Below are 21,815 nucleotides of genomic sequence, written 5' to 3'. Positions count from 1 at the left end.
GTGTCCCGGTCGTCATTTGTGTCCCGGTGTCCCAGTCTGTAATTCCTCTTTGAGTGTCGCGGTCGTCATTTATATTCCCTGTGTCCCGGTTGTCATTTTTGTCCCGGTCGTCATTTGTGTTCCAATGTCCCGGTCTGTAATTTCTCTTTGAGTGTCCTGGTCGTCATTTATATTCCCTGTGTCCCGGTTGTCATTTGTGTCCCGGTGCTTTGTTGATGGTGATTGCTAATCGAACATTCCTTGTGTCCCGGTCGCTTTCTCCTCTTGAACATACAAAATATAATTGTCCATGGGAAAAACAATCTGTATTCATATCTATACCTCATTATTCTAATAATTGCCCTTGAGCTTTGTTGATGGTGATTGCTAATCGAACATTCCCTGTGTCCCTGTCGTCATTTATATATCCCCCTGTGCCCCCCGGCGTCCCCGTTGTTGTTATTTCCCTGTGTCCCGGTCGTCATTTGTGTCCCGGTGTCCCAGTCTGTAATTCCTCTTTGAGTGTCGCGGTCGTCATTTATATTCCCTGTGTCCCGGTTGTCATTTTTGTCCCGGTCGTCATTTGTGTTCCAATGTCCCGGTCTGTAATTTCTCTTTGAGTGTCCTGGTCGTCATTTATATTCCCTGTGTCCCGGTTGTCATTTGTGTCCCGGTGCTTTGTTGATGGTGATTGCTAATCGAACATTCCTTGTGTCCCGGTCGCTTTCTCTTTGAGTGTCCCGGTCGTCATTTATATTCCCTATGACCCGGTGTCCTGGTCGTCATTTGTGTCCCGATGTCCCGGTGTGTAATTTCGTCAATCAACAAACATGACGTCAGTTGACACACAAACATGACGTCACTTGACACACGGACAACTTATTTATGTATATATATATAGACTAGCTGTTGGGGTGGCGCTTCGCGCCACCCCAACACCTAGTTGGTGGGGGCGCTTCGCGCCCCCCCAAGCCCCCCCGCGCGCGTAAGTCGTTACGCGCCATAATAGTTACGCGCCATTGTAGTTGTGTCCCTATGTCCCACCTGTGAATATAGATAGATATATATATATATATATATATATATATATATATATATATATATATATATATATATATATATATATATATATATATATATATATATATATATATATATATATATATATATGGTTTTAACTACGTAAAACTTGCGAATATACAACATTCTTTGCTGTCTCATTGTCTTTGCATATAAATAGATTGTCAGGTTTACCGACTCTTGAACATGCAACATATAATGGTCCATGGGAAAACAATCTGTATTCAGATCTATACCTCATGATTCTAATGATTGCCCTTGAGCTTTGTTGATGGTGATTGCTAATCGACCATTCCCTGTCCCGGTGTCCCGGTCGTCATTTATATCCCCCTGTTTCCCCCGGTGTCCCCGTTGTAGTTGTGTCCCTGTGTCCCGGTCGTCATTTATATTCCCTGTGTCCCGGTCGTCATTTGTATCCCGGTGTCCCGGTCTGTATATACATTCGTTTTTTAGTTTTGTTTTTCTCCTTTATTTTTTTCCTTTTTTTTCTTTTTTAGTTTATTTAGATTTTTAGATTTTTTAGTTTTTTTATTAGTTTTTAGTTTTTTTTTCTTTTTAGTTTTTTTGTAGTTTTTACCTTCTTTTTAGTTTTGTTAGTTTTTTTTTTTACTTATGTCCTGGTCGTCATTTATACTCCCTGTGTCCCGGTGCTTTGTTGATTGCTAATCGAACATTCCTTTTGTCTCGTCATTTATTTTTTTCTTTTTTAGATCTTTTAGTTTTTACCTTTTTTAGTTTTTTTTAGTTTTTTAGATGAAAATTTTTTTTAGTTTTTTCCTTTTTTTCTTTTTAGTTTTTTATTGGTTTTTACCTTTATTTTAGCTTATTTTTCAGTTTTTTCCTTTTTTTTAGTTTTTTTTATTTTTTATTTTTTTTAGTTTTTTACCTTTTTTTAGTTTTTTTATTTTTTTTAGTTTTTTAGCTTTTTACTTTTTTTATTAGTTTTTAGTTTTTTTTGTAGTTTTTGCCTTTTTTTAGTTTTTTCAGTTTTTTTTTTAGTTTTTTATTGGTTTTTACCTTTATTTTAGCTTATTTTTCAGTTTTTTCCTTTTTTTTAGTTTTTTTTAGTTTTTAGTTTTTTTAGTTTTTTACCTTTTTTTAGTTTTTTTAGTTTTTTTAGTTTTTTAGCTTTTTTATTTTTTTTATTAGTTTTTAGTTTTTTTTGTAGTTTTTGCCTTTTTTTAGTTTTTTTAGTTTTTTAGCTTTTTTATTAGTTTTTAGTTTTTTTTTGTAGTTTTTGCCTTTTTTTAGTTTTTTTCTTTTTAGTTTTTTTGTAGTTTTTGCCTTTTTTTAGTTTTTTCAGTTTTTTTTTAGTTTTTTATTGGTTTTTACCTTTATTTTAGCTTAATTTTCAGTTTTTTCCTTTTTTTTAGTTTTTTTTAGTTTTTAGTTTTTTTAGTTTTTTACCTTTTTTTAGTTTTTTTAGTTTTTTAGCTTTTTTATTTTTTTTATTAGTTTTTAGTTTTTTTTGTAGTTTTTGCCTTTTTTTAGTTTTTTTAGTTTTTTAGCTTTTTTATTAGTTTTTAGTTTTTTTTGTAGTTTTTGCCTTTTTTTAGTTTTTTTAGTTTTTTAGCTTTTTTATTTTTTTTATTAGTTTTTAGTTTTTTTGTAGTTTTTGCCTTTTTTTAGTTTTTTCAGTTTTGACGTCACCTGATCCAGTTTTTTCAGGTGACGTCACCTGATCCATCCACAGACAGACAACTTATTTTTATATATATAGATAGATGTCCCGGTGTCCCGGTCGTCATTTGTGTCCCGATGTCCCGGTGTATAATTTCGTCAATCAACAAACATGACGTCAGTCGACACACAAACATGACGTCACTCGACAAACACACAGACAACTTAGCTATCTATCTTCCGGGACATAGGGACATAGGGACCGGGACACCGGGAATATAAATAACGACCGGGACACTCAAAGAGAAAGCGACCGGAATTAGCAATCACCATCAACAAAGCACCGAGACACAAATGACGACCGAGACATAGGGAATATAAATGACGACCAGGACACTCAAAGAGAAATTACAGACCGGGTAACCGGGACACAAATGACGACCGGGACAAAAATGACGACCGGGACACCGCGACACAGGGAATATAAATGACGACCGCGACACTCAAAGAGAAATTACAGACTGGGACACCGGGACACAAATGACGATGGGGTGGCACGAAGCTTCACCCCAACAGCTAGTTTTTATATATATAGATAGATAAGTTGTCTGTGTGTCGAGTGACGTCATGTCATCAGGTCGTCATGTCGTCATTATGACGATGACGTCATTAAAGGTATTTAAGACATTCGTTCACGGAAAAATGTTTAATTGTAAAATGACTGAAGAACCTACAATGTCAACAGCCGAGGAAGCTGCTCAAAGAGTCTATGCCAAAAAACTTGCTGCTGATAGAGAAAGTAAGAAAAGAAAGCGTGCCGAGGAATCACAAGAGCAACGCGAAACCAGACTTGCTGCTAAAAGAGAAAGTGAAAAAAGAAGGCGTGCCGAGGAATCACAAGAACAGCAAGAAAACAGGCTTACGGCTGATAGAGAAAGTAAGAACAGAAAGCGTGCCGAGGAATGACAAGAGCAACGCGAAACCAGACTTGCTGCTAAAAGAGAATGTGAAAAAAGAAGGCGTGCCGAGGAATCACAAGAACAGCAAGAAAACAGGCTTGCGGCTGATAGAGAAAGTAAGAAAAGAAAGCGTGCCGAGGAATCATAAGAGCAACCTGAAAATTATCGCCTGGCATTCAGGTACAGCCCAGTCGATGATTATAGCTTGAGTAGATGTGTTCAAACCGGGACTATGTCTAAAATTTGTCCCTATTGCAAGGCCTTGAAATTCAACGGTGAAACAATGGGAATGTGTTGCGCCTCAGGAAAATTTAAACTTCCTCTATTGGCTGCACCACCAGAGCCATTGAAGACTTTGCTTACTGGAACTACGTCAGAATCTAAGCGTTTTTTATCACAGATCAGAAAATATAACTCATGTTTCCAAATGACGTCGTTTGGTGCCCAAATCGAGAATCCAGATCAATTTATGCCTACTTTCAAAGTAAAAGGGCAAATTTATCATAGAGCAGGCTCTATATTCATAGGTGGCACACAGGGACAAAACTACAATGGCGCGTAACTAATATGGCTCATAACGACTTAAGCGCGCGGGGGGGGCTTGGGGGGGGGCGCGAAGCGCCCCCACTAAATAGGTGTTGGGGTGGCGCGAAGCGCTACCCCAACAGCTAGTATATAAATAAATACTATATATATAAAAATAAGTTGTATGTGAATTATGTCTTTCGAGTGACGTCATGTCATCATGTCGTCATGAAGTTAGTTGTCGTCATGTTTGCTATGACGATGACGTCATTAAAGGTATTTAAGAAATTCGTTCAAAGACAAATTTTTAATTGTAAGAAGATCGTGGACGGAAAAATTTTTTAATTGTAAAATGACTGAAGAACCTACAATGGCAACAGCCGAGGAAGCAGCTCAAAGAGTCTATGCAAAAAAACTTTTTGCTGGTAGAGAAAGTAAGAAAAGGAAGCGTGCCGAGGAATCACAAGAACAGCAAGAAAACCGGCTTGCGGCTGATAGAGAAAGTAAGAACAGAAAGTGTGCCGAGGAATCACAAGAGCAACGTGAAAACAGGCTTGCGGCTTCAAGAGATAATGCCAAACTAGGAATGTGCAATTTCCGCCAACGAAGGCGTGTCGAGGAACTACCAGAGCAACGCGAAACCAGACTTGCTGCTAAAAGAGAAAGTGAAAAAAATAGGCATGCCGAGGAATCACAAGAGCAACGTGAAAACAGGCTTGCGGCTTCAAGAGATAATGCCAAGAGAAAGCGTGCAGAGGAATCACAAGAGCAACGTGAAAATTATCGCATGGCATTCAGGTACAGCCCAGTCGATGATTACAGTAGATGTGTTCAAATCGTGACTATGTCTAAAATTTGTCCCTACTGCAAGGCCTTGAAATTTAATGGTGAAACAATGGGAATGTGTTGCGCCTCAGGAAAAGTTAAACTTCCTCAACTGGCTGCACCCCCAGAGCCATTGAAGACTTTCCTTACTGGAACTACGTCAGAATCTAAGCGTTTTTTATCAGAAATCAGAAAATATAACTCATGTTTCCAAATGACGTCGTTGGGTGCCCAAATCGAAAATCCTGGTCAATTTATGCCTACTTTTAAAGTAAAAGGGCAGATTTATCATAGAGCAGGGTCCCTTCTACCATTCTCAGGCGAGAATCATAAATTTTTATAATTGTACTTCATCAGTGATAGAAATTCTGAATTGAATGCACGTTGCGAAATTTCTCCCAACGCTGAAAGGACAATCGTTTCCCAATTGCAAAATCTTTTCCACGAAAATAATAATTTTGTGCGTCTGTTCAAAACAGCCATCGATTTGAAGCCTACTGATACGTATAAAATTGTTACTTCCGCTGACAAAACGCCCCCTGGCCAACATGTGCGGAGATACAATGCTCCAACTATCGACGAAGTGGCAATTGTTATGGTCGGTGATCAGTTTTTACCTCGAGATATTATTCTTCATAAGCGAAACGCTCAGTTAGTAAGAATTGCTGAAACTCATCAATGCTACGATGTCCTACATTATCCTATCATTTTTTGGGATGGAGCCGACGGCTATCACTTTTAATATTAAATTGATAAATCCAGCCACTAACAAAGAAATGAATAAGAAATGCAGTGCAATGCATTATTATTCCTATAGACTAATGATTCGGCAGGATGAAGACAATTATATTTTAAAATGCCGTCAATTTTTTCACCAATACATCGTTGATATGTATGCAAAAATTGAATCAGAACGTTTGCTATTTATCCGTCTGAATCAGACCAAGCTCCGCTCTGAACAATACATTCATTTGTGAGATGCAGTTGTACATGACGGTAATACCACAAACGTTGGAAGATTAACGATTTTACCTTCGTCATATGCTGGCAGTCCCCATCATATGCATGAATATGCTCAAGATGCTATTGCGTATGTTCGTCTGGGATGGGTAAAGTATTGCAGCAATGCAAACTTATTATTTGGGACGAGTGCACAATGGCACACAAAAAATCGGTCGAGGATCTGGATCAATGTTTGAAAGATTTGCGAGGGAATTCGAAACCCTTTGGCAACACATTAATATTGCTTGCGGGAGATTTCAGGCAAACATTACCTATAATACCTAGATCAACCCCTGCAGACGAAATGAATGCTTGCCTGAAAAATTCTAATTTATGGGCACACGTAAAGACATTAACATTAACTACAAATATGCGTGTCCGATTGCAAAACGATGACTCTGGTCAAACATTTTCAGATCAATTGCTGGCAATTGGAAACGGAAAGCTCCCAGTAGACTCAATTTCAGGAAGTATACAACTACCTGCTGAATTCTGTAATTTAGTGATGTCCAGAAATGAATTGATTGAAAAAGTATTTCCGAATATTCTAAATAATTATAAAAATAATAAATGGCTAAGTCAAAGAGCGATTATTGCACCCAAAAATACAGACGTACATGAAATCAACAATATTGCTTTGACCAAGATTCGAGACCAGGCAGTCCTTTACAAGTCAGTCGACACAGTTTTGGAACCAAATGAGGCGGTTAATTATCCATCCGAATTTTTAAATTCCGTAGATCTTTCAGGGTTTCCACCACACGTGCTACAACTAAAAATAGGCGTACCAATAATATTGTTACGTAACATGAACCCACCAAAGCTTTGCAATGGCACGCGACTTGCCGTAAAAAAAACAATGGAAAACGTAATAGAGGCCACAATCTTGACAGGACCTTTTGAGGGTGAGGCTGTTCTTATTCCTCGCATTCCCATGATTCCAACGGATCGGCCTTTTCAATTTAAAAGATTGCAATTCCCAATTCGATTAGCATTTGCAATCACCATTAACAAAGCTCAAGGCCAATCATTAGAAAAATGTGGTATAGATCTTAATACAGATTGTTTTTCAATGGACAATTGTACGTTGCATGTTCAAGGGTCGGTAAACCTGACAATCTATTTATATGCAGCGACAATCGGACAGCGAAGAATGTTGTATATTCGCAAGTTTTACGCAGTTAATTTGTATAGTATCTATCTATCTATCTATCTATATAAAAACGAGTTGTGTGTATGCATGTTTGTTTGTAAAAAGAGCATTTGCATGTGACGTCATTATAAGCACATAAGGCCTTGTATATGCACAGACAATTTGAAAGCCAAGAATGTTGTATATTCGCAAGTTTTACGTAGTTCAAAACACAAATATAAATCTACTAGCTGTTTGGGTGGCGCTTCGCGCCACCACAATACCTAGTTGGTGGGGGCACTTCGCGCCCTTGACTGTGCATATAAATAGATTGTCAGGTTTACCGACTCTTGAAAATGCAACATATAATTGTCCATGGGAAAAACAATCCGTATTCAGATCTATACCTCATGATTCTAATGATTGCCCTTGAACTTTGTTGGTTGTGATTGCTAATCGAACATTCCCTGTGTCGCCGTCGTCATTTATATATCCCCCTGTGGCTCCCGGCGTCCCCGTTGTAGTTGTGTCCCGGTCGTCATTTATATTCCCTGTGTCCTGGTTGTCATTTGTGTCCCGGTGTCCCAGTCTGTAATTTCTCTTTGAGTGTCCCAGTCGTCATTTATATTCCGTGTCCTGGTGTCCCGGTCGTTATTTGTGTCCCGGTCTGTATATATATATATATATATATCAAGAGGGGACACCCTCTATGTCCCCGGATCTGATTTGAATTTAAAATGGAGCATCTGAGACATAAGATTCTTCTATATATCAAGTTTCATTAAGATTCGATCACCCATTCGTAAGATATCTCGATTTTCACGTTTTCCAAGAATTCGGTTTGACCCTCCAACTCCCCCCAATGTCACCAGATCTGGTCGGGATTTAAAATGAGAGTTCTAAAGCACAAGATCCTTCTAAATATCAAATTTCACTAAGACCTGATCACCAGTTCGTAGGTTACAAATACCTCATTTTTTTCTAATTTTTCCGAATTACTCCCTCCCACCAACTCCACCAAAGAGAGCTGATCCAGTCCGGTTATGTCGGTTACGTATCTTGGAAATGTGCTTATTCTTCCCACCAAGTTTGATCCTGATCTCTTCGCTTTAAGGATTTTCCAAGATTTCCCCCCCCCCCAAATGACACTGGATCCGGTTGGGATTTAAAATAAGAGATCTGAGTTACGAGGTCCTTCTAAATAAGAAATTTCATTAATATCCGATCACTCCGTCGTAAGTTAAAAATACCTCATTTTTTCTAATTTTTCAGAACTAATCCCCCCCAGCTCCCCCAAAGAGAGCGGACCTGTCCGGTTATGTCAATCACGTACCTAAGACTTGTGATTATTTTTCCACGAGTTTCAACCCGATCCCTCCACTCAAAGCGTTTTCCAAGATTTTAGGTTTCCCCCCCCCCAATGTCACCGGATCTGGTCAGGATTTCCAATAAGAGCTCTGAGACACGATACCCTTCCAAACATCAAATTTCATTAAGTTTCGGAAAATAATTCATTTTCTCTAATTTTTTAGAATAGCCCTCCCCCCAACTCCCCCAAAAAGAGCGTGTCCGTTCCGGTTATGTCATTCACAAATCTAGGACTTGTGCTTATTTTTCCCATCAAGTTTCATCCCAATCCCTCCACTCTAAGCGTTTTCCAAGATTTTAGGTCCCCCTCCCAAACTCCCCCCAAAGTCACCAGGTCCGGTCGGTATTTGAAATAAGAGCTCTGAGACAAGATACCCTTCCAAACGTCAAATTTCATTAGGATCCGATCACCCGTTCGTAAGTTAAAAATACCTCATTTTTTCTAATTTTTAAAAATTAACCACACCCCCACCAACTCCCCCAAAGAGAGCGGATCCGTTCCGATTATATCAAGCACGTATCTAGGACTTATGCTTATTTTTCCCACCAAGTTTCATCCCGACCCCTCCACTCTAAGCGTTTTCCAAGATTTTAGGTTCCCCCCCCCCCAATGTCACCAGATCCGGTCGGGATTTGAAATATGAGCTCTGAGACATGATTTCCTTCCAAACATCAACTTTCATTAAGATCCGTGCACCTGTTCGTAAGTTAAAAATACCTCATGTTTTCTAATTTTTTTCCGATTTAACAGCCCCCCACTCCCCCCCCCCCAGATGGTCAAATCGGGAAAATTTTAATTTAATCTGGTCTGGTTCCAGATACACCTGCCAAATTTCACCGTCCTACCTTACCTGGAAGTACCTAAAGTAGCAAAACCGGGACAGACAGAAAGACCGACAGATTTGCGATCGCTATATATCACTTGGTAAATACCAAGTGCCATAAAAATTTCAATGTCTGGTTACCTAAAAACCTAAAATTGCTCGTATGTTACAAATATTAAAAAAGTTGTTGAAGCATTATTGAAGATATTAAATGAATAATTACTCGAACCTAAATTTACCAGTAAGATACAAAAAGTTGCTGAAATTGAAGTTGAGGCACTAAAAAAATATTAAATTAATTACTAGGACCAAACTTCGCCAGTAAGACACAAAGTTGAAGTTTACAGGGACTTGAAAGTAAAATTAAAAATTGAGGCAGTACTGAAAATACTAAATGATATTACTAGAACCTTATTATGGCAATGAATTAAAGAGACAAAAATTTATGGATGTGACCAACCGATAAAATTTCGATAAAATAGACAATCTCGTGTAGTCCTTGACAGATATGTACTCTGGTTTTTCAGGACAGGAAAGAAAGTTAGGAAAAATAGAGGAATTACATAAATATGTACAGAAAATTCAGGAAAGAATACCAAAAATCTTGCAGTTTTTAGGAAATATACATTTGGGGGAGAAGGGTACATGCCAATGAAAACATTTATATATATATATATATATATATATATATATATATATATATATATATATATATATATATATATATATATATATATATATATATATATATATGTATATATAATATATATTGTATATAACATTTATGATATATATATATATATATATATATATACATATATATACATATATATACATATATATATATATATATATATATATATATATATATATATATATATATATATATATATATATATATATATATACATATATATATATATATTATCTATATATATAAAAATAAGTTGTCTGTCTGTGTGTCTGTCTGTCAGGTGACGTCATGTTTCTGAGTCGACTGACGTCATGAAGTTAGTTGTCGTCATTTTTGCTATGACGGTGACGTCATTAAAGATATTTAAGACATATATGTTCACGTAGAAATCTATTAATGTTTAAGTTTAAAATGACTGATGAACTTACAATGGCAAAAGCCGATGAAGATGCTCAAAGAGTCTATGCCAAAAAACTTGCTGCTGATAGAGAAAGTCAGAAAAGAAAGCGTGCCGAGGAATCAAAAGAACAGCAAGGAAACAGGCTTGAGGCTAAAGAACGCAAAACCGCGCAGTTAGATGAAGATCCACCTGGACAGCGAGAGTCAAAACATATCAAAACTGAAAATGATAGCGATGATGATTGGGTTTGGGACTTTGACTTGGATAAGGTCATCAATGCCTACCAGATTTTAGCTAAAAAAACAAAGGTTCGGCGATATGTATTTCCTAGTGAAGCTTAAAAATAAAGAAGAAAAAGAAAACTGAAAAAAGAAAAAATGTAAAAAACTAAAAAATACTAAAAAGAAAAGACACTCAAAGAGAAATTACAGACCGGGACACAAATGACGACCGGGACAGAGGGAATATAAATAACGACCGAGACACTCAAAGAGAAATTACAGACTGGGATACCGGGACACAAATGACGACCGGGAAACAGGGAATAATAGTAGTAGAATTAAACTTATGATCATTGTATATGGTAATCAAGTATCAGAATCAAATAGCAGTAGCATTATCTATTTTTTTAATTTATAAATAAAAATACACAAAATTTATCGAAATCAAAATAGTACATCAAAGTGAAGTTAATTGGGAGGAATAAAAAGTAAAATAATATGCCTGTAACCATCGGGTTGTCAGTTGGTAGTTCAATTAGAACATCTACTTAGGGGCAGTTGAAAATTAAATGACAGTATTGTTTGAACTAACAATGTGTTGACTTTACAAGAAAATATTTTCTTCAATTTTTACAGACTAGCAGACAAATAATTTTACTTGAACTCAAATCCTCCAGCAGTAACTGGTACATTACCTTAATATATATTCCTGTCCCATACAAAAACATTGTTATTTTCTCATCGTTCCTCTTTTTCAAGTGATACAATTTTTTTTTTTTTAATCATCACTGTAGAGTTTCTTACAGAAGACGATAAATTTCGCGAAGAAAGAACAACAAAGTAATATGAAAATATCAGGCTGCCACCAAAAAAAATAGTAAAAAGGTCCGACTTTTCTGACTTCAAGTTAGGTCAAAACTTTCAAGTGAGGATGAATTGCCACTTGATTCTGATTTGGGAATGGTAACTATTACTTTGATTAATTTTAATGATAAATCCCCTTGCACTTGTAAGTCCAAGCACTTACACCCTATTTTTTCGCCCGTTCACATCTTCTTTACATTGACGCTCCAGACTAGTTGAATTAGCTTGTTGGTTATCGTCAGCAATTCAGATCAGTTTTTTGTCCATTTCATTTCACAGCGCATAATCATTCTTGTGTTGAGCACCTAAGATCTCTGAGACCCCCCCCCGTCTCCCCGAGATACCTTAGGCTATGTCTTCATTAAACATTCTCACATACTTCAAAATCACTTTCAAGAACATTGAAAGAACACCATCAGTAAGAAATAATGTAAAAAACTTTTTCACATGTTTGACCCATGTCTAAGAAGCGTAGGGAGAATAAGGCGGCCTAAAGATGGAAAGAATGAATGGTAAGAACATAAGATAAAAACAATCTCCCGCACCTCCCATGTCTAAATGCATAAATTTTTGGGCCTTTTCAAGTACTGGTGAATGCCTAAAAAGAGAAAAATATACTACTTTTCTTGCTCTTCTACAATTGTTGGCAAATTCTTCTGATAGGGTCGAATTTCTGACTTTTCGCGGAAAATCTTACTTGCTGGTAACCCTGCTAATTGAATGCTGGCTGGAATAATAGACCAAAAGCAAACTTCCCAGAAGTATTTTATTTATTCTTCAGAATTTCTACAAAATCTTTAAAAAGAAACTTCACATACCTAACTACTAAAGATTAACATTAGTATCATGTGTTTGGTTAGAAAAAAAAAGAGAAAAGAAGAAGAAAAGAACTGTCTTCCGAATCAAGCAACTGAGATAAACGAGTACTTGAACGAGGTCTTGACCTTACTTATCTTTCCAATTACCTAGGACAAAACAGCATAGCCAAACCGTCAACCAAATTGAAATGTCTAAATCCATGCAAAGTCATCATTAATAAATCTAAAGCATTGTAAATTCACAAACAAAAGCACCTTGAATCCAACTAAATATTTCCAAGTGATTACCTCCCATTAGGGCTCCTCAGAGGAATACCACCTGCCATATAGGTTTTGATGCTTCAATTTCGTTAACTGGTGAGGTGGAGCGTCTACCATAAAGCTCTTTTATGGTACAAAATAAGACCAGTGGCCCTCTCCATATAAGAATCCCATAAGTCAGTGAAACCTTAATACAAAACTGGTACAAAGACATAATTTACAAGACTGAGCTGGGCTACTTCTTTTTTATCTTCAAATTCACCTGCCAAGGCAAATTCGATTGCTGTCATATCCTATCTTTGCGGCAATGAAGAAAGTAATGACAACAGCCACAAAAACAACACCTTTCAAACATTATGCTAAAGTATTAAAGTTCTTTTAAAGTACTTCTCATTTAAATTCAACGGAATTTGTGTTTCAGTATTATTTCTTAAAGAATTTCGACAAAAACTAAAACTTTAGCATAAAGACCGGGTATAGAGGAAGAGGCTACCCTCCTAATATACGGAATAATTTCTGTTTGTTTGACGTTTTAATGTTGGTACTTACTTTTACCTGAGAAAAAACATTTATTGTCTAATTTCTTATCCTTATGCTAATATTTCGATTTAATGCCCTTGTTTTCTTCGCTTCTTCGCGATTTTTTTTTTAATAGGGTTCAAGTCATCCCCAAAGACATAGTCAAGGACCTTTCAACTATACTGAATCTAATGACTATTGCAAAATTTCGATTGGATGCCTTTGGGGAAAAAGGGGCGTGAGAGGGGTTGAGTTGACGTCCAATTTCTTTGGTGACTTAAAAAGGGCACTAGAACTTTTGATTTATGTTCAAATGAGCACTATCTTATTCTTCCAGGACCACTGCAACTATACAATCACCTCTAAAACAAAAATTACACTAAAAAACGCTCACCTGTGATCTTTCCTCTGTCAAAAAAATACTAAATTCCACGTTTTTGTAGGTGGGAGCTTGAAACCTCAAAACTATGGCTCTCTGATATGCTGAATCTGACGGTGTGATTTTCATTAAGACCGCTTAACTTTCTGGGGGGGGGGGGTATTTCACCTTTTTTTTAAATCAGGGCAAATTTTCAGGCTTGTAGCTGTCGAAAACCAAACTTAATGAATATATATATTTGGAATGAGAATAAAAATCAAATTCTTTTAATGTAATCTATTGCTATGATTTTTTTTAGACTTTTGGCTACTTTTTTTCCGACTTACTCCTTGCTTACTGTTTATTACCACGAACTGTTTTGATTATTATCATTCCTAGCTTAAAGTCTTTAGTTCTGCCTCTTATTCTGTTTCCATATAGCAGTTTAACAGGACAGGGGACTAGAGGGACCACAATACTTTAAAAGGTTTTCACAAGAGTAATTAACAGGCTTATAAATTTGTCTAGATCTTACTCTTGAGACCAAAACTAAAAATTTCACTGATAAGTTAGCTTTACTCCCTTTAGCAGAGCCATAAACTATATTCTAAAATTTGTTTACATCCCTATTTCCTAGGCATAAATTTCCTTCTGCCCCATGTGCAAAGCTATGCACCAAGGTAAGCCATCCTAAGAAAGTTTCTAGGTAACTCTGAAATTAGAAATTTCGAAAGAAAAAAGATTCTGTTCTTTTACAATGGCCACTTGTATGAAAATAACTCGAGAGTTCAAACCTTTGCATACGCGATAGACTGTCTCCTAGATAGGCAGGCACTCTTCCCCTTTTTCTAAAAGCCTCTTTAGCATCTTCAAATATGAAGGAACTCAAATTATTTGTCTCATACCATTTCTTCACTGCATTGGACCAGAACTTGTACTTGTGTTCAGCATCCTGGAAGATGTTTTTCTTTTAATACAAGGAAAGACAACCACAACAGATAGTCTTAAAAATTATAATACTTTGGTGACCACACCAGAACACAAGGAGGGGATTTGAGGATATCTGTTTCTAATCATAGCTCAAAGGAGCTCCTCTCAAGAAAAATTCAGGGCTCAAAGATATTTTGGACCCTCCCCCTAAAGGCTGGGCTAGTGCAAGACAATTTAAAACCTTATCTACATCGTCTGGACAACGATGGTTTACTTTCATGTTGCTGAATCCAGTAGGGATGGCATTGAGAATTTCATAAGAATAGTAAATGATACACTTACAAAAATCTATCATAGCTTTCATAATAAAAACCTTCTGGTACAAATCATGATGATGTGTGGCAACATTAACAGAGGCGAAAAAATCAGTTAAAACAAGTTATTTAGCCAACCGTTTGCCACTATATATTAAGAACTTGGATTGATTCATTAAAACTGAACATACTTTTAAAAACAAAAAAATGCCTTAAACTTTTACTAGCTCCACTTTCTTTTTATTAGGGCATATAGGCTGGTAGAAAAATACGACAAAAATAAATGAAATAAGATCAGCCACTGTCAGTAAAAAACACAAAATTAAGTATTTTTAGTATCAACATCACTGAAATTAGTTGATAAAAATGACCAGCCAGCTGGTAAAATCAATTGCCCCCATCCTCCCAAAAAAATCTCAGCTATTAAAGCGTCTGACAACTCTACCAAACATCTTAACAAAAACAAGGAAGAAGAAGTAAAAAGCATAAAAATAGCAGCTTAAAGCAAAAGAAAGCTAGCCAAAAATCCTATGGATAACAAGCAATGCATCACACACTATATACTTGTTTACGTTTAATGGCAACAATCTTTTTAATATTTTGACTTCTGGCTTTTTCTCTTCCATATCACTAACGCCCCTCCCCTCCCTAAAAAAGCCATTCCACTGGAGCTCATGAGACAATCATAGTGTTGTCATTTCTGAACAGTTGGTAATATTAAGAACTGCATATCAGATTTATGTTTTATGTCAAAGTGTTGTACTGTCTCAGCTTTTAAAGTAGATTTTGTGCACATAAGGTTGGGAGTCCACACATTAAAAAAAAGAGTAGAGAACATGCATTATACAAATAAAATGTTCATGAATAATTCCTATTAAGATGTATTTGGATTTCCACCCATGACTACTGTCTTCTCAGATTGCCACTTTGATGCAAAATTACTCTCTACCTTCCCTGTTATTTCTGCTCACCAAAAATTAGACATCTTAAACAGTGATAAAATGATAAAAAGTAATAAGACCCCAGGTGTTGACAGTGTGGTAAATGAGTTTCTTAAATATGGTGGCTCCAAGGTTGAAAATCAGTTACTGAAGATTATAAATATCATTTTTGAAAAAGGGGAAGTACCTACCTATTTTAGGGAAACCTTAATTAAACCACTGTGCAAAAAATGTGATAAGAGTGAGTGTGATAATTATTAAGGCAGTAGTCTGGTCTCTGTAGGTAGCACATTACCTAGTAATATATACTTTTTAGACTAAGAGATGATGTAGACAAAGTTATAAGAACAGTGTGGTTTTAGAAAGGATAGAAGATCTGTCAACCAAATTTTCAATCTTAAGTTAATAATTGAGAAATGCCTGAGTTATCAAACAACTTTGTTCCTCAGTTTTATAGATTATATGAAACCGTTCGATTCTGTTGATAGAAGAGCATTAGCAAATCTTTGTCTTATCCTTGTATAACATACCAGACAAAAACATTAAAGGTTATTAGGGCTATGTACAAGAATAACACTACTACAGTTGAGGTAGGGAATGAAGTTAGCTGCTGGTTTCATATTAAATCAGGAGTTAAGCAGAACTGTTTTCTATCCCCCTTTATATGGGGCAGAGGAAAGGCAATAGGAGAACACGGAATCAAATGAGGAGGAAAAACTTTCCTGGACTTAGATTATGCTGATGATTTAAGCATCCTAGGTGAAAGTGGAAGCTAAATTTTGGAACTTTTAAAGATTTTGCGAGTTCAGGGTGCTAGAATAGGTTTGAAAATTAATGTTATGAAGACTACACTTCTAAGGCCAGGAAAAAGTGAAGATGAAAAGATGATATTGGGTAATAAAAAGATTGATCAGGTCCACTTACACCTTCATTTCACTTGGTAGTATTTTTAGAAAAGACAGCAGGAGTAATGAAGATGTTAAAAGTAGAATAGTTTGGAAGAATGGGTAGATAAGTCTGCAAACCAAGATTATAATCTTGGAAGCTACAGTGATGAAAATGGTCAAATATGGTTCTGGAGCATGGGCATTCCAAAAAGCAGATGAGGATTTGGTAGATGTTGTCTGGAAAAATTACTTACGGATTTTTCTGGGTATGTGGCTGACTAACTGTTTTTCAAACAGTAGGCTGTACAAAAAGTGTCGTTCATTCCCGCTTTCTTCAGCTATCATGAGAGAATGGTTGAGACGGCAAGGGCATGTTTTGTGGATGAAGAATGACAGATTGCCAAAGATTATCCTTCTTGGCCAACCGTCTAGGGCTAAACAGAAAGCAGGCCGTCCATGGTTTGGGTGAAAAGAAATCAAAAGAAAGATTTAAGGGAAATTTGAACTCCCTAGGAGGGTGTAAAGAGGGAGGCTTTGAACAGATTGAGATGGAGGAGGAGCGTGTGCAGCTGTGTTGGCCTTAGGTGGCTTGATGCTGTGGTGAGTTGTTAATAGTAGTAGTAGTAGTAAAAGGTTGTCAAGACTGCAATTCATTTATAATGTAATTTTCTTTTTGATTGCGGAGGGGCCATTTGAGTAATCTTGGAGAACAAGATGCCGCCTTTGTCCTGCTTTCCTGTGTACAAGTGAAACTTAAATGCACATTTCCTTCTGACACCCTAAATTTATTGCCAATAAGAGAAAGGTTCCCAAATCTCATTGTCAATTCTTAATGCTTTGATTAAAAATATTCCTGTAAGTTTCCAGATGTTGGGGGGGGGGGTAACTGGTTACTCCCCATTGACAGAAAAAATCCTCATTCGGTTTTATAATTATTTGTTTTTTGCTTTATTTTTTTTGCTACACCAAACCATGCCAACTGGGAATTTGAAAGATTCAACACTGGGGAAACAAGAACATTTTTTAGTAAAATATTTCCATAAATAAGTCAACTGACTGGATAGATAGGTCGATTTGACTGGAGAAGACTTTTTTTGCAAGCTGGTTTTGGCCCACTTCCATTATGTTCTTAAGGACCAGTATAATTAAAATAAATTTGTGATGATCACCTGGTTACAGAGCAGGTTGCAGGTCATCAGTGCATCACCTTGATTATATTGGTACCTGAGAGATGGTAATTTCAGCTTCTGAAGTCAGAATAGACATGACATGAATTTGAAACCCCTTATACATTTGGTAGCTTGCTGCTGGACAGGTTCAAAAGTCGATTGATCTGACTTACTTATTAGAGTGGCAATGCACATTCCAATTGCTGATTTTGATCAAACCTAAACCCTTTAGGAGCTTTGTGGTTACAGCTAGCAAGCTCTGAAGAATGTCTTCTTCACCACATCAAGGGTCTGGGTAGCCTTTGCTGCATCAGTTTGAGCTTGCAGGTTTAATTCAAGTTGAGGATTGAAAAATATGCCAGAATCTCATTCAATTTGGCTGCTAGCAAATGGCGATTTTAACTGTCTTTGGATACCCACGAATTATAATATTGGGATTATCTACTCTTAAGTAGATGACCTTACACTTCTGAGTATTGAATCACAGGTCTAGGACACCAAAAACCCTTTAGATACTAAGGAATATGCATAATGTTACTTACAGGTCACTGAAAAGCTAAGATTATTTCTATTATTTACAGTTTCCTTGTCTTTTCTCTAGACTGAACGATTTCTCAAATCGTCACAATCCTCAAATAATCTTTTTATTTGGGGGTTATAAAGTGCCAGCCCACGGACAAGTAATCCTGAGCGTTTGTGGGGATAATCCGACTAACCTCTGACATCATATGTGTCTCAAAAAACGCTTGGATTAATCAGATTAGTAATCGGACAAGTAAACAAACGCACCCTCTGTAATTGCCCATATTATTTGAGCTCTCACTGCCGTAAATTTGGTGTTTTTGGGTAAAATCATTGTCAAAAAGTATAAAATATTTATATCATAGATAATATGTATGTAATTCAGACGTCCAATTAATTATTATGGGGAATTATTTTGTGGTATGAATCAATTTAGTGTTTGTGCTTGGCTAAAATCGGTTTCCCAGGCTTCTATCACATGAACGTCATAATACTAAGCCCAAATGAACCCCGTATACCTGATCCTATTTAGCCTCGTAACTTTTAGGATAGTACAGATAGACATTTATTTCATATGCTTTTTCTCTCTGGTTTATATTTAAATCAAACAGTAACCACTTAATCCCAAAGTAATGTCCAGAAGGGGCAGTTGTCCCTTTGCCCCATAGTTAGTTAGGTCCCAGCCTAAGATTGGAGATATACCCAATTAATTGAATGACAATTGATTCTGATCGACACGAAAATTTTGATTCCAGTTTGATTGAATATTCTGACAATTGATTGACAATAATGACAATTGATTCTAGAATTTTCCATTAAATTATAATCGAATCGCAACTGGTTCTCTAAGATATGGAAAAATCCTAATCGAGTCGTTATTCTTTGCGTCTTGCAATTAATATATCAAATAAGCTGTGTGAAAACAATTTACAGAAATATGTTGTTGATTTGAATAAATATTCAACTTCTGTGTCTTGGTAACCTCAATTAACTATAGAAACAAGCCCACACTTGAGTTTTTCAAAACCTCCCAAGATTATTGCATATATAAGATTATTAGATTACAAAATTTGATTGACCACGTTAGTCGTCTTTCCTGGGAAAGGAGGTCAAATCAAAATTCTTTCTTTGGCAATGACCAGTGATGCATCGGGGGAAGAAAAGATTAAACGGTAGGATTAATAATCTTTTTCTTGAAGTCTGAATTATTTTTGTGTAAGTAAGGAATCTGTCAAATCTAGGCTTAGTAAAAGTGGTTTTTACTGCCAAGTGAAGTGATGGGGTCAGAACCACCTGATAGAAATATGATCACTAATTCCAACCTGCTCATCTATGGCTTTCTTCAAAATGGGCAACCGGTGTACATTACTGCTCCATCATCAGTGACTGGAACCCAAATTCAGGTATCTCCAATTAATTATCCCACATTGAATCACTTGCCTGACTTATCCCCTATGAGAATGAACAACAGATTTCCAGAATCTTGGGCAAATGACCCAGACTTCCCACCACTACCACAGATGGAAGACTGTAATGAAAATTTAAGTGCTATCAATCCTTTTGCAGCTGAAGGAATCATCACAAACAGTATGAGCCAGTGTAGGTCACCCTGGCAAAACCACTCCCCTAATACCTCTAAGGTACAAAACTGTGAGAAAAGAAGCCAAAGTGTTAACAATGCTCACCAGCTACTACAAAAAGAATATATTCCTGATTATGAGATTTTTCCTATTGCAGTGAAAGTGTCCCTAAATGAAAATGGAAAGCAATTCCCAGAAGACTCAAAAGTTTTTAAATTCCTAACTAGTGTGGTTGGTCACAAAAAGTTTGCATTTGAAATATTCAGTAAAATTCCAAAAATGGTCATACATGTAGATTCCAACAATACAGCAGAGAAACTATTATCATTAAACTCAATTTCTGACCAGAATGTATCAATTGAACTACAGGAAAAAATCTCTCGAGGTGTCATCAAAGGCATACCAAAATACTTATCTGAAGAGGAAATTATTGAAAGTGTTTACTCTACAGTGACTGTAAAATCTGCAAAAAGAATGAAACGTTTCAATAGAGAATCCAAAATCTTAGAGGATAGTTTGTCAGTACTAATTACATTTTGTGGCAACACTCTACCCCCAAAAGTTACATGTTTTGGAAGAGAAAGAGAAGTTAAGGAATATAACAGAAAAGTTTTACAGTGTTTCAAATGTCAAAAATATGGTCACACTGCTAAGTATTGTAAAGCAGAACATTCTACATGCCTGCAATGCTCTAATCAACATGCATCCAAGGATTGCCCATCGAAACTTGAGGATGCCCAGAGCAGGGCTTCTAAATATAGGTGTATTGATTGTAAGGGAAATCATTCATCAACTTCTCTAACCTGCCCTGAAAGACTGAAAAATCAGCAAATACTAAATGTTGCTGAAAAATACCAAGTAGGGTATAAAAGAGCCTCTGCTGTACACAAAACTTATGCACAAGCTTTACACAAAGAAGCCTATAAGAAAAACACCTCAACCCACTCAACATTGAACCATACTTTTGATGCAATTATTAAAGAGACAAAAAGAGAAATTATGACTAAAATGGCCATTTCATTGGTATTTTCTGAAGACTTCGTAAAATTTGACAATTTTAGTCTATCTCAAAAAATCCAAAAGGTATGCTCCTTTTTGATAAACCTAAATATTGGTGAAGTAGATGCTGTCCAAGTCAATTCAGAATGTACAAGAAAATGACCAGTTCCCTTAAATTATTATCCTGGAATGCAAGATCCATAGTTAAAACAAATAAAGATATGCTAGTCAACTATTGCCTTATGAACGGTGTAAACATCTTTTGTATACAAGAAACACATCTTAAACCCCATATTAACCCAACTTTTAAAGGATTCAACATTTTAAGGAAGGATAGAATCAATGCAGATAAAGGGGGAATCTTAGTTGGAATAAAGAAAAATATCCATTTTGTTCCAATCAGAACCCAATACCTAGACAAATTTGATAAAATTGAAGTTCAGGGCTGTAGAGTATTTTTAAGTAAAAATATGACTGTTAATATATTCAATGGGTATAACCCTCAAGGTGATTCTCCTCAAATTAGTGATGTTTTGTCTACAATAGTCACAAACATCCCCCCAAGAGACATGTTTATCATTGTTGGTGATTTTAATTCACATTCTAATATATGGTGTAATTGTGGAACTACAAATAGAAGTGGTAATCATATAGAAGAACTTTTGATGAATAGTGATAATATTTGTCTCCTAACCCCAAAGAATTTACCAACTCGACTTAATAGTAACACAGGCTCATATACCACAATTGATTTGATGTTTTCTTCCCCTGCACTTTTGAATAGATCAAACATATCCTGTTGTGAAGACAGCTCATTATATAGTGACCATAACCCTATCCTGCTAGAGTAAGATAAAAATTATCATGTGCCAAATCCTGATAGAAATACTGATGTCAATAGATTATCAATGTCTCAATTAAGATGTATGGATTGGAATGTATTTAGAAATGTACTTAATAGATCTAATGTGAATGTCCAACTAGAGCGAACTACTAACACCAATGAAAAAATTGCAATATTCCA

At 36.2% G+C, this 21,815-nt stretch overlaps 1 protein-coding gene and 1 long non-coding RNA gene across 2 annotated transcripts in view; one reads left to right on the top strand and one right to left on the bottom strand.

Annotated features, from left to right (window-relative positions):
* Positions 1 to 21,815, bottom strand: part of LOC136030382 (E3 ubiquitin-protein ligase ARK2C-like) — a 99,698-nt gene that overhangs the window by 17,003 nt on the left and 60,880 nt on the right. The window contains exons 1-2 of the mRNA XM_065709308.1: positions 18,233 to 18,367; positions 14,244 to 14,401 (exon numbers count right to left, since the gene is read on the bottom strand). The gene's annotated coding sequence lies outside the window, so the exon portion shown is untranslated. Of the gene's footprint in view, positions 1 to 14,243; positions 14,402 to 18,232 lie in introns of the transcript that reaches the window.
* The window catches only part of LOC136030383 (uncharacterized), a 43,939-nt gene continuing 40,619 nt past the window's right edge, over positions 18,496 to 21,815 (top strand). The window contains exon 1 of the long non-coding RNA XR_010618269.1: positions 18,496 to 18,536. This is a non-coding gene — a long non-coding RNA (uncharacterized LOC136030383). The remainder of the gene's footprint in view (positions 18,537 to 21,815) is intronic.

This window comes from Artemia franciscana, chromosome 8, assembly GCF_032884065.1.
Source record: "Artemia franciscana chromosome 8, ASM3288406v1, whole genome shotgun sequence".
Classification (NCBI taxonomy): Eukaryota; Metazoa; Arthropoda; class Branchiopoda; order Anostraca; family Artemiidae; genus Artemia; species Artemia franciscana.
Note: the sequence above shows the minus strand (reverse complement) of the source record. Positions and strands in the feature narration are given on the sequence as shown.